Raw genomic sequence first — 16,815 nt, 5'->3', positions numbered from 1 at the left:
GTTATGTGTGTGTGACGTGTGCAGTTTGGGTACTTTGTTGTGTGCGGTGTATGTTCTGTGTGTATTTCTCTGTGGAGTGCTGTGTGACTGGTGCGTTTGTGGGTGGGTCTGTGTTGGGTGTTGTGTGCTTGGAATGTGTCTTTGTGTGTTGTGTGTTTGGCGTCTTTTGTGTAGCGTGTTGTGTTCGTGGTTGGGACTGTTATGTGGTCTGTGAGTGGGTTTCTTTTCCATGTTTAGTGTGGTGTTACCGCACGTGTGTTTCACGATGTGCAACGTACTGTGTTCTCAGTTGCGTGTGTGCTGTGTGTCTGTCTTCTTATCTGTTTTGCGAATTGTGCGTGTGTTGTGTCATCTGTGTGCTGTACGTGTTGTGTGGGGTATTAATTGTGTGCTGTGTCGTATGCTTTGAATGTATGTTGTGTACTTTGCATTGTGCCATCTGTGAGGCCCTGTGTGACGTATGCTTTCGCGTGTGTTTTGTGTGGGGTGTGTAGTGTGCGAAATGCGTGTTTCATAAATTCGGGGTTCTTTTTGTTGGGGATTGTGTGTGGTTTGCACGTGTTGTATCCGTGGGGTGCGTTCTGCATGTGTGATCGTGATTTCTGTGTGGCTTGTGTTTGACAGTTTGTGTGTGTGGTTGGCTGTTTGAGTAATGCGTGAAATTTGTGCTGTGTGTGCTGTGGTGTGGTCATGCTTGGCCAGTGAGCCCCACTGTGTGTGTCTGTGCTTACTCGGGGAACCGTGGTTCATGTGTCTTGTGTGCAGTTATGTTCTCGGTGTGTGTGGGGTTTGATGCTTAGGGTGATGTGCTGTTTGTGCGTTGAGAGACTTCTGCATTCAAGCACACTGAAGACGGACGGCCTCTCGTGCTTGTCCGTTTTCTCCACAGGTTTGCAACCCTCCGGGAGGGCCCTGTTTCCTGAGGGCGCTAGGAGAGGGCGCAAGGAGCCCCCTCAAGCCCTTTAGTGGCAATGCCCTGATGATGCCTTTGCAGTAAAGAGTCAGACACTGCTGCAGGAGAGAGCCTTATGCCAGACCTTGCTGGGGAAACAGTCCACCGTGCACTGAGGGGACCCTCCGTGGGAGAATACTAGGTTGCTTTCACCTTGCGTGCAATTTGCTCCTCCGTGATATGGGAAACAGTAAACACTGTAGTAGAAGGCGGTCTTCTCTGTACGCCCTGTGCTATCTCAAAGACGTCAGTGGGCTTCGAATAGGCCTTCGCACTAGCCACACGGGAAGTTGCAGAACAAGAGGCTCTGAAATAACAGCAGTGGACGCAAGTCAGCGTTGGATTCAGCTTACGTGGGTGAAAGAAAGCAGTGCAGGATGCCCCATTCAGGGAATCATTGACACCGTTGCAGTGGACGCTGAAACTGAGCCTGCAATGTGCTTTCCGTGTCTGCCCTGTGTGCCTGCACTCTAAGCACCTGAGTGAGGTCTGCTGTGTAGAGCTCTCTTCTGCTGAGCGGCAGATGCTCGCTTGTGTGGCCATTAACATGAGGCCTTCCTTGCTGAGGGTGCCTGGCTGTCAGAAAACATGCCCGCATACAGCGAATTTGGCTTGGAAGTTTAAAAAAGTCGCTTTTCTCTGCTACTTCCTGGCTGCTGCAGAGAGGCCCAGGTTGGTCTGTGGGGTATGCACACCGGTCTACCGTGCCACAGTCTGAGCTTTGAAAACGAAGTGTACATTGGCTTCAGTCCCCCAGCATCATGTCAGCAAGAGGTGTGTGCAAGCTTCTCCAAGGCCTGGTGGCCGATGGGCCCTAAGCCTCAGAGCTGTCGGCGCTGAGGCTGTCTCCGTCCAAGTGATTGGCTCCTCAGACATATCCAGACTGACAGCTAAACACTGCTGTGGCAAGGTGAGCTTCTTACATACAGTTGTGCTCCCAGACACAAGGACACTGTGAAGAGGTCTTCCGCCCAGCCTCAGGGGAAGAGGCAGAGCAAGTCGCTTTCTGCACAGCATTGGATGCAGGACGCATGGGCGTTCTGTTCAACAGGCGAAAAGCAGGCAGCACCAGGAGCCTCTGTCAGGGAAGCTCCTCTTTATGGCTAGTGAGGCTTAATTCAAACCGGCAATGGAAATTGTCCTGGGGTAGGTAACTGAGCTCTAACTTCACGACCTGACACTTCCAGTGACACTCTCCTCACTCGTACAGAGTGAAATGGCCAAACGTAGGTGTGCGTGGTGTCCTCTCTGAATGCACCTTAAGTCCAAGAGATACGGGTGCTGCGAATAGGACTTGCAACTAGGTTTAAGGGAAGGTGCTGTTGGGACTCCTTCAGCTGATCATCCTGTCATCAGAACAAAGCTCTTCTCTGGGCCAGAACTCCATCAAGCTGAACTAACCGTGTGCAGCACAGCTCTCTCTTTGCGATCTGCAGGGGGGAAAGAATCCTTTGCTAGGATTCTAAAGCTAAACTGCTTAAGGGCAGTCCTAAGACTTCTGCATTCAAGCACACTGAGGAAGAAAGTCTTTCGTGCTTGGCTGTTTTCTCCACAGGAGGTCCTTGTTTCCTGGGGGTGCTAGAAGGGGATGCACAGAAGTGGAGCGTCCCGGTGAGTAACAGCAATGCCATGAAGATGCCTTAGTAGTAAAGTGTCAAACACTGTGCAGAAGAGCCTTCTGCCAAACTCTGCTGGGGAAACCATCCACCGTGCACTGAGGAGACCCTCCCTGAGAGAATACTACGCTGATTTCCCCTTGCATGCAACTTGCTCCTATGTGAAATAGAAAACTTAGTGAACATTGCCCTAGAAGGCTGTACACTTGATCTCTTTGGTGTTTTTCGGGTTTGTTTGCTGTGTGCGTAGTGTGCTGTATGTGTTGTTGGCATGTATGGTAGTGAGGGACTTGTGCTGCTTCTTGGTGATCCGGTGTGTGTACTCTGTGGTGGTCCGCTGTGCGTGCCGTTGGTCTCGTGTGTTTTGCGTTGTGTTGTCCATGGTCTGTGGATGCCGCTTGTTTTCCGTGTGTTGCGTGTTGTCCGTGCTGTGTGTACTTAGTACGTGTAATGTGTGTAGTGTACGTTCCTTACTGCTTGTTGAGTACACCGTTCTCTGTATTTCTCACTGTGTGGTGTGTGATGTGTGATGCTGGTATTTGTGAGTCGTGTTGTGTGGGTTGAGCGGTTCTTTGTGCATTGTATATTTTGCTTTTTCTGATGAGTTATCTGTTGGCGGCTGTCTATGTTGTTTGTTTGGTGTGTGGCTCTCCCAGTCTAATGTTTACTGTGAAATGTGTCTGGTCTTCTGTTGTCTGTCGTGCTACGTACTGTGTTCTGGGTTTTGTGGGTGCTGTCTATACACTTTCTGGGTGTTACATACCGGGTAGACGTTGGGTGGTCTGTGTAATTTGCGCATCGCGTGTGATGTTGATTTAGCCTTGTGTCAGACGTGTTGTGTGCATGTGTTTGTTGTGTGTGTGTGTGTGTGTGTGTGTGTGTGTGGGTTCTGGTTCGCGCTGCCTGCGTGTGGGTCTGTGTGTGCTCTGTACTGTATGCTTGTGGTTGTGTGTGTTGTGCGTTACAGGTGTGGTGCATGTGTTTTCGTCAGTTGTGTGTGGATTTGTATGTGTTGTGTCAGTTTTGTGTGTGTGGGGTTGTGATTTCTGTGTTGTGTCCGAGGGTTGTGTTTGAGTGGCTGTGCGTGTGTGTGGTGGTTACGTGTGTGATGTGAGATGTGTTGTCCATGTGTGGTTGTGCTTGTTTAGTGTGCCTCATTGTGTGTCCTTGCAAGTACTCTCGCAAATGCGATCCGTGTGTTTTGTGAGAAACATGTGCTCTTGCTGTGTCTGGTGTGTGCCCCGTGACTGTTGGGTTGTTACATTTTGTGCTTTGTGTGTGCGTGCATTGCGTGTGCGTGCCCGTGTTTCTGTATGCGTGCGGGGGTGTCTGCGTGCGGTGGTGTGCGGGGAGTGCAGCGGGTGAAATGTGTGCTACGTGCGTTTATCGTAGGTTGTGTGTTTCACGTGTAGATTTGTATGTGTCGTGTGTGTTTTGCGTGTTTGATTGCGATACGTGTTTGACTGTGTTTGAAAGGTGTGTATAACTGTTCGTTATGTGTGTCAGGGGAGATGTGTTATCTGTATGTTTCTTTGCTTGTGTCGTGTGCCTCATTGTCTTTGTGGTGTGTACATGGTTAACTGCGGTTTGTGAGAATTGCGTGCCTTCATGTTTCTGTGGCGTCTGTGGTGTGTGTTGTTTCATATCCCGTGCTGTTTGCGTGTTGCGTTTTCCTGTGATTTCGATGTCTGAGTTTGTGGGTGTTTACTGGTGTTTCTTGTGGTTATTCCTTGCGTGTGTGTTGCGTGTGGCTTTATGTGTGGTATGTAGTGGTTGTGTCGGTCTGTGTGTTGTGCTGTCAATGCAGGGTGTTGTGTGTGTTATGAGTTGTGATGTTTATTTAATTGGTGTGTGCTGTTTGTGTGTGTTGTGTGATGTATGGGTTCTCTGATCCGTGTACTATTTTGTGTGTTGTGGTAATGTATTGGTGTGTTTCTTCTAATGTGTGTGTGTGTGGTGTGTGCGATGTTTATGCTGTGCACCTTCTCTGTGATACGTTTTGTGTTTGTTGGGTTTTGTGTTATGTGTGAACTGCAGTGCTTGCCTTCTGCGCATACGGTAGGGCGTGTCTCGTGGTGTTTGTTGTGTGATGGTGTGTGTATTCTGTGCTGTGTTCCATTTTGTGTGCTGTGTTGTTTTGTGTTTTCTGCTGTGAGGTCTGTGATCTGTTGGTTTAATGTGCGTGGCGGAGTTTATGTGGTCGTGTGTGTGTTTCCTGTGTGTCGTGAGGGTTATGTGTGTGTGACGTGTGCAGTTTGGGTACTTTGTTGTGTGCGGTGTATGTTCTGTGTGTATTTCTCTGTGGAGTGCTGTGTGACTGGTGCGTTTGTGGGTGGGTCTGTGTTGGGTGTTGTGTGCTTGGAATGTGTCTTTGTGTGTTGTGTGTTTGGCGTCTTTTGTGTAGCGTGTTGTGTTCGTGGTTGGGACTGTTATGTGGTCTGTGAGTGGGTTTCTTTTCCATGTTTAGTGTGGTGTTACCGCACGTGTGTTTCACGATGTGCAACGTACTGTGTTCTCAGTTGCGTGTGTGCTGTGTGTCTGTCTTCTTATCTGTTTTGCGAATTGTGCGTGTGTTGTGTCATCTGTGTGCTGTACGTGTTGTGTGGGGTATTAATTGTGTGCTGTGTCGTATGCTTTGAATGTATGTTGTGTACTTTGCATTGTGCCATCTGTGAGGCCCTGTGTGACGTATGCTTTCGCGTGTGTTTTGTGTGGGGTGTGTAGTGTGCGAAATGCGTGTTTCATAAATTCGGGGTTCTTTTTGTTGGGGATTGTGTGTGGTTTGCACGTGTTGTATCCGTGGGGTGCGTTTTGCATGTGTGATCGTGATTTCTGTGTGGCTTGTGTTTGACAGTTTGTGTGTGTGGTTGGCTGTTTGAGTAATGCGTGAAATTTGTGCTGTGTGTGCTGTGGTGTGGTCATGCTTGGCCAGTGAGCCCCACTGTGTGTGTCTGTGCTTACTCGGGGAACCGTGGTTCATGTGTCTTGTGTGCAGTTATGTTCTCGGTGTGTGTGGGGTTTGATGCTTAGGGTGATGTGCTGTTTGTGCGTTGAGAGACTTCTGCATTCAAGCACACTGAAGACGGACGGCCTCTCGTGCTTGTCCGTTTTCTCCACAGGTTTGCAACCCTCCGGGAGGGCCCTGTTTCCTGAGGGCGCTAGGAGAGGGCGCAAGGAGCCCCCTCAAGCCCTTTAGTGGCAATGCCCTGATGATGCCTTTGCAGTAAAGAGTCAGACACTGCTGCAGGAGAGAGCCTTATGCCAGACCTTGCTGGGGAAACAGTCCACCGTGCACTGAGGGGACCCTCCGTGGGAGAATACTAGGTTGCTTTCGCCTTGCGTGCAATTTGCTCCTCCGTGATATGGGAAACAGTAAACACTGTAGTAGAAGGCGGTCTTCTCTGTACGCCCTGTGCTATCTCAAAGACGTAAGTGGGCTTCGAATAGGCCTTAGCACTAGCCACACGGGAAGTTGCAGAACAAGAGGCTCTGAAATAACAGCAGTGGACGCAAGTCAGCGTTGGATTCAGCTTACGTGGGTGAAAGAAAGCAGTGCAGGATGCCCCATTCAGGGAATCATTGACACCGTTGCAGTGGACGCTGAAACTGAGCCTGCAATGTGCTTTCCGTGTCTGCCCTGTGTGCCTGCACTCTAAGCACCTGAGTGAGGTCTGCTGTGTAGAGCTCTCTTCTGCTGAGCGGCAGATGCTCGCTTGTGTGGCCATTAACATGAGGCCTTCCTTGCTGAGGGTGCCTGGCTGTCAGAAAACATGCCCGCATACAGCGAATTTGGCTTGGAAGTTTAAAAAAGTCGCTTTTCTCTGCTACTTCCTGGCTGCTGCAGAGAGGCCCAGGTTGGTCTGTGGGGTATGCACACCGGTCTACCGTGCCACAGTCTGAGCTTTGAAAACGAAGTGTACATTGGCTTCAGTCCCCCAGCATCATGTCAGCAAGAGGTGTGTGCAAGCTTCTCCAAGGCCTGGTGGCCGATGGGCCCTAAGCCTCAGAGCTGTCGGCGCTGAGGCTGTCTCCGTCCAAGTGATTGGCTCCTCAGACATATCCAGACTGACAGCTAAACACTGCTGTGGCAAGGTGAGCTTCTTACATACAGTTGTGCTCCCAGACACAAGGACACTGTGAAGAGGTCTTCCGCCCAGCCTCAGGGGAAGAGGCAGAGCAAGTCGCTTTCTGCACAGCATTGGATGCAGGACGCATGGGCGTTCTGTTCAACAGGCGAAAAGCAGGCAGCACCAGGAGCCTCTGTCAGGGAAGCTCCTCTTTATGGCTAGTGAGGCTTAATTCAAACCGGCAATGGAAATTGTCCTGGGGTAGGTAACTGAGCTCTAACTTCACGACCTGACACTTCCAGTGACACTCTCCTCACTCGTACAGAGTGAAATGGCCAAACGTAGGTGTGCGTGGTGTCCTCTCTGAATGCACCTTAAGTCCAAGAGATACGGGTGCTGCGAATAGGACTTGCAACTAGGTTTAAGGGAAGGTGCTGTTGGGACTCCTTCAGCTGATCATCCTGTCATCAGAACAAAGCTCTTCTCTGGGCCAGAACTCCATCAAGCTGAACTAACCGTGTGCAGCACAGCTCTCTCTTTGCGATCTGCAGGGGGGAAAGAATCCTTTGCTAGGATTCTAAAGCTAAACTGCTTAAGGGCAGTCCTAAGACTTCTGCATTCAAGCACACTGAGGAAGAAAGTCTTTCGTGCTTGGCTGTTTTCTCCACAGGAGGTCCTTGTTTCCTGGGGGTGCTAGAAGGGGATGCACAGAAGTGGAGCGTCCCGGTGAGTAACAGCAATGCCATGAAGATGCCTTAGTAGTAAAGTGTCAAACACTGTGCAGAAGAGCCTTCTGCCAAACTCTGCTGGGGAAACCATCCACCGTGCACTGAGGAGACCCTCCCTGAGAGAATACTACGCTGATTTCCCCTTGCATGCAACTTGCTCCTATGTGAAATAGAAAACTTAGTGAACATTGCCCTAGAAGGCTGTACACTTGATCTCTTTGGTGTTTTTCGGGTTTGTTTGCTGTGTGCGTAGTGTGCTGTGTGTGTTGTTGGCATATATGGTAGTGAGGGACTTGTGCTGCTTCTTGGTGATCCGGTGTGTGTACTCTGTGGTGGTCCGCTGTGCGTGCCGTTGGTCTCGTGTGTTTTGCGTTGTGTTGTCCATGGTCTGTGGATGCCGCTTGTTTTCCGTGTGTTGCGTGTTGTCCGTGTTGTGTGTACTTAGTACGTGTAATGTGTGTAGTGTACGTTCCTTACTGCTTGTTGAGTACACCGTTCTCTGTATTTCTCACTGTGTGGTGTGTGATGTGTGATGCTGGTATTTGTGAGTCGTGTTGTGTGGGTTGAGCGGTTCTTTGAGCATTGTATATTTTGCTTTTTTTGATGAGTTATCTGTTGGCGGCTGTCTATGTTGTTTGTTTGGTGTGTGGCTCTCCCAGTCTAATGTTTACTGTGAAATGTGTCTGGTCTTCTGTTGTCTGTCGTGCTACGTACTGTGTTCTGGGTTTTGTGGGTGCTGTCTATACACTTTCTGGGTGTTACATACCGGGTAGACGTTGGGTGGTCTGTGTAATTTGCGCATCGCGTGTGATGTTGATTTAGCCTTGTGTCGGACGTGTTGTGTGCATGTGTTTGTTGTGTGTGTGTGGGGGGGGGGGGTTCTGGTTCGCGCTGCCTGCGTGTGGGTCTGTGTGTGCTCTGTACTGTATGCTTGTGGTTGTGTGTGTTGTGCGTTACAGGTGTGGTGCATGTGTTTTCGTCAGTTGTGTGTGGATTTGTATGTGTTGTGTCAGTTTTGTGTGTGTGGGGTTGTGATTTCTGTGTTGTGTCCGAGGGTTGTGTTTGAGTGGCTGTGCGTGTGTGTGGTGGTTACGTGTGTGATGTGAGATGTGTTGTCCATGTGTGGTTGTGCTTGTTTAGTGTGCCTCATTGTGTGTCCTTGCAAGTACTCTCGCAAATGCGATCCGTGTGTTTTGTGAGAAACATGTGCTCTTGCTGTGTCTGGTGTGTGCCCCGTGACTGTTGGGTTGTTACATTTTGTGCTTTGTGTGTGCGTGCATTGCGTGTGCGTGCCCGTGTTTCTGTATGCGTGCGGGGGTGTCTGCGTGCGGTGGTGTGCGGGGAGTGCAGCGGGTGAAATGTGTGCTACGTGCGTTTATCGTAGGTTGTGTGTTTCACGTGTAGTTTTGTATGTGTCGTGTGTGTTTTGCGTGTTTGATTGCGATACGTGTTTGACTGTGTTTGAAAGGTGTGTATAACTGTTCGTTATGTGTGTCAGGGGAGATGTGTTATCTGTATGTTTCTTTGCTTGTGTCGTGTGCCTCATTGTCTTTGTGGTGTGTACATGGTTAACTGCGGTTTGTGAGAATTGCGTGCCTTCATGTTTCTGTGGCGTCTGTGGTGTATGTTGTTTCATATCCTGTGCTGTTTGCGTGTTGCGTTTTCCTGTGATTTCCATGTCTGAGTTTGTGGGTGTTTACTGGTGTTTCTTGTGGTTATTCCTTGCGTGTGTGTTGCGTGTGGCTTTATGTGTGGTATGTAGTGGTTGTGTCGGTCTGTGTGTTGTGCTGTCAATGCAGGGTGTTGTGTGTGTTATGAGTTGTGATGTTTATTTAATTGGTGTGTGCTGTTTGTGTGTGTTGTGTGATGTATGGGTTCTCTGATCCGTGTACTATTTTGTGTGTTGTGGTAATGTATTGGTGTGTTTCTTCTAATGTGTGTGTGTGTGGTGTGTGCGATGTTTATGCTGTGCACCTTCTCTGTGATACGTTTTGTGTTTGTTGGGTTTTGTGTTATGTGTGAACTGCAGTGCTTGCCTTCTGCGCATACGGTAGGGCGTGTCTCGTGGTGTTTGTTGTGTGATGGTGTGTGTATTCTGTGCTGTGTTCCATTTTGTGTGCTGTGTTGTTTTGTGTTTTCTGCTGTGATGTCTGTGATCTGTTGGTTTAATGTGCGTGGCGGAGTTTATGTGGTTGTGTGTGTGTTTCCTGTGTGTCGTGAGGGTTATGTGTGTGTGACGTGTGCAGTTTGGGTACTTTGTTGTGTGCGGTGTATGTTCTGTGTGTATTTCTCTGTGGAGTGCTGTGTGACTGGTGCGTTTGTGGGTGGGTCTGTGTTGGGTGTTGTGTGCTTGGAATGTGTCTTTGTGTGTTGTGTGTTTGGCGTCTTTTGTGTAGCGTGTTGTGTTCGTGGTTGGGACTGTTATGTGGTCTGTGAGTGGGTTTCTTTTCCATGTTTAGTGTGGTGTTACCGCACGTGTGTTTCACGATGTGCAACGTACTGTGTTCTCAGTTGCGTGTGTGCTGTGTGTCTGTCTTCTTATCTGTTTTGCGAATTGTGCGTGTGTTGTGTCATCTGTGTGCTGTACGTGTTGTGTGGGGTATTAATTGTGTGCTGTGTCGTATGCTTTGAATGTATGTTGTGTACTTTGCATTGTGCCATCTGTGAGGCCCTGTGTGACGTATGCTTTCGCGTGTGTTTTGTGTGGGGTGTGTAGTGTGCGAAATGCGTGTTTCATAAATTCGGGGTTCTTTTTGTTGGGGATTGTGTGTGGTTTGCACGTGTTGTATCCGTGGGGTGCGTTTTGCATGTGTGATCGTGATTTCTGTGTGGCTTGTGTTTGACAGTTTGTGTGTGTGGTTGGCTGTTTGAGTAATGCGTGAAATTTGTGCTGCTGTGTGTGCTGTGGTGTGGTCATGCTTGGCCAGTGAGCCCCACTGTGTGTGTTAGTGCTTACTCGGGGAACCGTGGTTCATGTGTCTTGTGTGCAGTTATGTTCTCGGTGTGTGTGGGGTTTGATGCTTAGGGTGATGTGCTGTTTGTGCGTTGAGAGACTTCTGCATTCAAGCACACTGAAGACGGACGGCCTCTCGTGCTTGTCCGTTTTCTCCACAGGTTTGCAACCCTCCGGGAGGGCCCTGTTTCCTGAGGGCGCTAGGAGAGGGCGCAAGGAGCCCCCTCAAGCCCTTTAGTGGCAATGCCCTGATGATGCCTTTGCAGTAAAGAGTCAGACACTGCTGCAGGAGAGAGCCTTATGCCAGACCTTGCTGGGGAAACAGTCCACCGTGCACTGAGGGGACCCTCCGTGGGAGAATACTAGGTTGCTTTCGCCTTGCGTGCAATTTGCTCCTCCGTGATATGGGAAACAGTAAACACTGTAGTAGAAGGCGGTCTTCTCTGTACGCCCTGTGCTATCTCAAAGACGTAAGTGGGCTTCGAATAGGCCTTAGCACTAGCCACACGGGAAGTTGCAGAACAAGAGGCTCTGAAATAACAGCAGTGGACGCAAGTCAGCGTTGGATTCAGCTTACGTGGGTGAAAGAAAGCAGTGCAGGATGCCCCATTCAGGGAATCATTGACACTGTTGCAGTGGACGCTGAAACTGAGCCTGCAATGTGCTTTCCGTGTCTGCCCTGTGTGCCTGCACTCTAAGCACCTGAGTGAGGTCTGCTGTGTAGAGCTCTCTTCTGCTGAGCGGCAGATGCTCGCTTGTGTGGCCATTAACATGAGGCCTTCCTTGCTGAGGGTGCCTGGCTGTCAGAAAACATGCCCGCATACAGCGAATTTGGCTTGGAAGTTTAAAAAAGTCGCTTTTCTCTGCTACTTCCTGGCTGCTGCAGAGAGGCCCAGGTTGGTCTGTGGGGTATGCACACCGGTCTACCGTGCCACAGTCTGAGCTTTGAAAACGAAGTGTACATTGGCTTCAGTCCCCCAGCATCATGTCAGCAAGAGGTGTGTGCAAGCTTCTCCAAGGCCTGGTGGCCGATGGGCCCTAAGCCTCAGAGCTGTCGGCGCTGAGGCTGTCTCCGTCCAAGTGATTGGCTCCTCAGACATATCCAGACTGACAGCTAAACACTGCTGTGGCAAGGTGAGCTTCTTACATACAGTTGTGCTCCCAGACACAAGGACACTGTGAAGAGGTCTTCCGCCCAGCCTCAGGGGAAGAGGCAGAGCAAGTCGCTTTCTGCACAGCATTGGATGCAGGACGCATGGGCGTTCTGTTCAACAGGCGAAAAGCAGGCAGCACCAGGAGCCTCTGTCAGGGAAGCTCCTCTTTATGGCTAGTGAGGCTTAATTCAAACCGGCAATGGAAATTGTCCTGGGGTAGGTAACTGAGCTCTAACTTCACGACCTGACACTTCCAGTGACACTCTCCTCACTCGTACAGAGTGAAATGGCCAAACGTAGGTGTGCGTGGTGTCCTCTCTGAATGCACCTTAAGTCCAAGAGATACGGGTGCTGCGAATAGGACTTGCAACTAGGTTTAAGGGAAGGTGCTGTTGGGACTCCTTCAGCTGATCATCCTGTCATCAGAACAAAGCTCTTCTCTGGGCCAGAACTCCATCAAGCTGAACTAACCGTGTGCAGCACAGCTCTCTCTTTGCGATCTGCAGGGGGGAAAGAATCCTTTGCTAGGATTCTAAAGCTAAACTGCTTAAGGGCAGTCCTAAGACTTCTGCATTCAAGCACACTGAGGAAGAAAGTCTTTCGTGCTTGGCTGTTTTCTCCACAGGAGGTCCTTGTTTCCTGGGGGTGCTAGAAGGGGATGCACAGAAGTGGAGCGTCCCGGTGAGTAACAGCAATGCCATGAAGATGCCTTAGTAGTAAAGTGTCAAACACTGTGCAGAAGAGCCTTCTGCCAAACTCTGCTGGGGAAACCATCCACCGTGCACTGAGGAGACCCTCCCTGAGAGAATACTACGCTGATGTCCCCTTGCATGCAACTTGCTCCTATGTGAAATAGAAACCTTAGTGAACATTGCCCTAGAAGGCTGTACACTTGATCTCTTTGGTGTTTTTCGGGTTTGTTTGCTGTGTGCGTAGTGTGCGGTATGTGTTTTTGGCATATATGGTAGTGAGGGACTTGTGCTGCTTCTTGGTGATCCGGTGTGTGTACTCTGTGGTGGTCCGCTGTGCGTGCCGTTGGTCTCGTGTGTTTTGCGTTGTGTTGTCCATGGTCTGTGGATGCCGCTTGTTTTCCGTGTGTTGCGTGTTGTCCGTGTTGTGTGTACTTAGTACGTGTAATGTGTGTAGTGTACGTTCCTTACTGCTTGTTGAGTACACCGTTCTCTGTATTTCTCACTGTGTGGTGTGTGATGTGTGATGCTGGTATTTGTGAGTCGTGTTGTGTGGGTTGAGCGGTTCTTTGAGCATTGTATATTTTGCTTTTTTTGATGAGTTATCTGTTGGCGGCTGTCTATGTTGTTTGTTTGGTGTGTGGCTCTCCCAGTCTAATGTTTACTGTGAAATGTGTCTGGTCTTCTGTTGTCTGTCGTGCTACGTACTGTGTTCTGGGTTTTGTGGGTGCTGTCTATACACTTTCTGGGTGTTACATACCGGGTAGACGTTGGGTGGTCTGTGTAATTTGCGCATCGCGTGTGATGTTGATTTAGCCTTGTGTCGGACGTGTTGTGTGCATGTGTTTGTTGTGTGTGTGTGGGGGGGGGGGTTCTGGTTCGCGCTGCCTGCGTGTGGGTCTGTGTGTGCTCTGTACTGTATGCTTGTGGTTGTGTGTGTTGTGCGTTACAGGTGTGGTGCATGTGTTTTCGTCAGTTGTGTGTGGATTTGTATGTGTTGTGTCAGTTTTGTGTGTGTGGGGTTGTGATTTCTGTGTTGTGTCCGAGGGTTGTGTTTGAGTGGCTGTGCGTGTGTGTGGTGGTTACGTGTGTGATGTGAGATGTGTTGTCCATGTGTGGTTGTGCTTGTTTAGTGTGCCTCATTGTGTGTCCTTGCAAGTACTCTCGCAAATGCGATCCGTGTGTTTTGTGAGAAACATGTGCTCTTGCTGTGTCTGGTGTGTGCCCCGTGACTGTTGGGTTGTTACATTTTGTGCTTTGTGTGTGCGTGCATTGCGTGTGCGTGCCCGTGTTTCTGTATGCGTGCGGGGGTGTCTGCGTGCGGTGGTGTGCGGGGAGTGCAGCGGGTGAAATGTGTGCTACGTGCGTTTATCGTAGGTTGTGTGTTTCACGTGTAGTTTTGTATGTGTCGTGTGTGTTTTGCGTGTTTGATTGCGATACGTGTTTGACTGTGTTTGAAAGGTGTGTATAACTGTTCGTTATGTGTGTCAGGGGAGATGTGTTATCTGTATGTTTCTTTGCTTGTGTCGTGTGCCTCATTGTCTTTGTGGTGTGTACATGGTTAACTGCGGTTTGTGAGAATTGCGTGCCTTCATGTTTCTGTGGCGTCTGTGGTGTATGTTGTTTCATATCCTGTGCTGTTTGCGTGTTGCGTTTTCCTGTGATTTCCATGTCTGAGTTTGTGGGTGTTTACTGGTGTTTCTTGTGGTTATTCCTTGCGTGTGTGTTGCGTGTGGCTTTATGTGTGGTATGTAGTGGTTGTGTCGGTCTGTGTGTTGTGCTGTCAATGCAGGGTGTTGTGTGTGTTATGAGTTGTGATGTTTATTTAATTGGTGTGTGCTGTTTGTGTGTGTTGTGTGATGTATGGGTTCTCTGATCCGTGTACTATTTTGTGTGTTGTGGTAATGTATTGGTGTGTTTCTTCTAATGTGTGTGTGTGTGGTGTGTGCGATGTTTATGCTGTGCACCTTCTCTGTGATACGTTTTGTGTTTGTTGGGTTTTGTGTTATGTGTGAACTGCAGTGCTTGCCTTCTGCGCATACGGTAGGGCGTGTCTCGTGGTGTTTGTTGTGTGATGGTGTGTGTATTCTGTGCTGTGTTCCATTTTGTGTGCTGTGTTGTTTTGTGTTTTCTGCTGTGATGTCTGTGATCTGTTGGTTTAATGTGCGTGGCGGAGTTTATGTGGTCGTGTGTGTGTTTCCTGTGTGTCGTGAGGGTTATGTGTGTGTGACGTGTGCAGTTTGGGTACTTTGTTGTGTGCGGTGTATGTTCTGTGTGTATTTCTCTGTGGAGTGCTGTGTGACTGGTGCGTTTGTGGGTGGGTCTGTGTTGGGTGTTGTGTGCTTGGAATGTGTCTTTGTGTGTTGTGTGTTTGGCGTCTTTTGTGTAGCGTGTTGTGTTCGTGGTTGGGACTGTTATGTGGTCTGTGAGTGGGTTTCTTTTCCATGTTTAGTGTGGTGTTACCGCACGTGTGTTTCACGATGTGCAACGTACTGTGTTCTCAGTTGCGTGTGTGCTGTGTGTCTGTCTTCTTATCTGTTTTGCGAATTGTGCGTGTGTTGTGTCATCTGTGTGCTGTACGTGTTGTGTGGGGTATTAATTGTGTGCTGTGTCGTATGCTTTGAATGTATGTTGTGTACTTTGCATTGTGCCATCTGTGAGGCCCTGTGTGACGTATGCTTTCGCGTGTGTTTTGTGTGGGGTGTGTAGTGTGCGAAATGCGTGTTTCATAAATTCGGGGTTCTTTTTGTTGGGGATTGTGTGTGGTTTGCACGTGTTGTATCCGTGGGGTGCGTTTTGCATGTGTGATCGTGATTTCTGTGTGGCTTGTGTTTGACAGTTTGTGTGTGTGGTTGGCTGTTTGAGTAATGCGTGAAATTTGTGCTGCTGTGTGTGCTGTGGTGTGGTCATGCTTGGCCAGTGAGCCCCACTGTGTGTGTCTGTGCTTACTCGGGGAACCGTGGTTCATGTGTCTTGTGTGCAGTTATGTTCTCGGTGTGTGTGGGGTTTGATGCTTAGGGTGATGTGCTGTTTGTGCGTTGAGAGACTTCTGCATTCAAGCACACTGAAGACGGACGGCCTCTTCGTGCTTGTCCGTTTTCTCCACAGGTTTGCAACCCTCCGGGAGGGCCCTGTTTCCTGAGGGCGCTCGGAGAGGACGCAAGGAGCCCCCTCAAGCCCTTTAGTGGCAATGCTTTGATGATGCCTTTGCAGTAAAGAGGTCAGACACTGCTGCAGGAGAGAGCCTTATGCCAGACCTTGCTGGGGAAACAAGTCCACCGTGCACTAAGGGGACCCTCCGTGGGAGAATACTAGGTAGCTTTCGCCTTGCGTGCAATTTGCTCCTCCGTGATATGGGAAACAGTAAACACTGTAGTAGAAGGCGGTCTTCTCTGTACGCCCTGTGCTATCTCACAAAGACGTCAGTGGGCTTCGAATAGGCCTTAGCACTAGCCACACGGGAAGTTGCAGAACAAGAGGCTCTGAAATAACAGCAGTGGACGCAAGTCAGCGTTGGATTCAGCTTACGTGGGTGAAAGAAAGCAGTGCAGGATGCCCCATTCAGGGAATCATTGACACCTGTTGCAGTGGACGCTGAAACTGAGCCTGCAATGTGCTTTTCCGTGTCTGCCCCTGTGTGCCTGCACTCTAAGCACCTGAGTGAGGTCTGCTGTGTAGAGCTCTCTTCTGCTGAGCGGCAGATGCTCGCTTGTGTGGCCATTAACATGAGGCCCTTCCTTGCTGAGGGGTGCCTTGGCTGTCAGAAAACATGCCCGCATACAGCGAATTTGGCTTGGAAGTTTAAAAAAGTCGCTTTTCTCTGCTACTTCCTGGCTGCTGCAGAGAGACCCAGGTTGGTCTGTGGGGTATGCACACCGGTCTACCGTGCCACAGTCTGAGCTTTGAAAACGAAGTGTACATTGGCTTCAGTCCCCCCAGCATCATGTCAGCAAGAGGTGTGTGCAAGCTTCTCCAAGGCCTGGTGGCCGATGGGCCCTAAGCCTCAGAGCTGTCGGCGCTGAGGCTGTCTCCGTCCACAAGTGATTGGCTCCTCAGACATATCCAGACCTGACAGCTAAACACTGCTGTGGCAAGGTGAGCTTCTTACATATAGTTGTGCTCCGCAGACACAAGGACACTGTGAAGAGGTCTTCCGCCCAGCCTCAGGGGAAGAGGCAGAGCAAGTCGCTTTCTGCACAGCATTGGATGCAGGACGCATGGGCGTTCTGTTCAACAGGCGAAAAGCAGGCAGCACCAGGAGCCTCTGTCAGGGAAGCTCCTCTTTATGGCTAGTGAGGCTTAATTCAAACCGGCAATGGAAATTGTCCTGGGGTAGGTAACTGAGCTCTAACTTCACGACCTGACACTTCCAGTGACACTCTCCTCACTCGTACAGAGTGAAATGGCCAAACGTAGGTGTGCGTGGTGTCCTCTCTGAATGCACCTTAAGTCCAAGAGATACGGGTGCTGCGAATAGGACTTGCAACTAGGTTTAAGGGAAGGTGCTGTTGGGACTCCTTCAGCTGATCATCCTGTCATCAGAACAAAGCTCTTCTCTGGGCCAGAACTCCATCAAGCTGAACTAACCGTGTGCAGCACAGCTCTCTCTTTGCGATCTGCAGGGGGGAAAGAATCCTTTGCTAGGATTCTAAAGCT

This window comes from Manis javanica, chromosome 9, assembly GCF_040802235.1.
Source record: "Manis javanica isolate MJ-LG chromosome 9, MJ_LKY, whole genome shotgun sequence".
Taxonomy (NCBI): Eukaryota; Metazoa; Chordata; class Mammalia; order Pholidota; family Manidae; genus Manis; species Manis javanica.
This window is presented reverse-complemented; position numbering follows the sequence as displayed.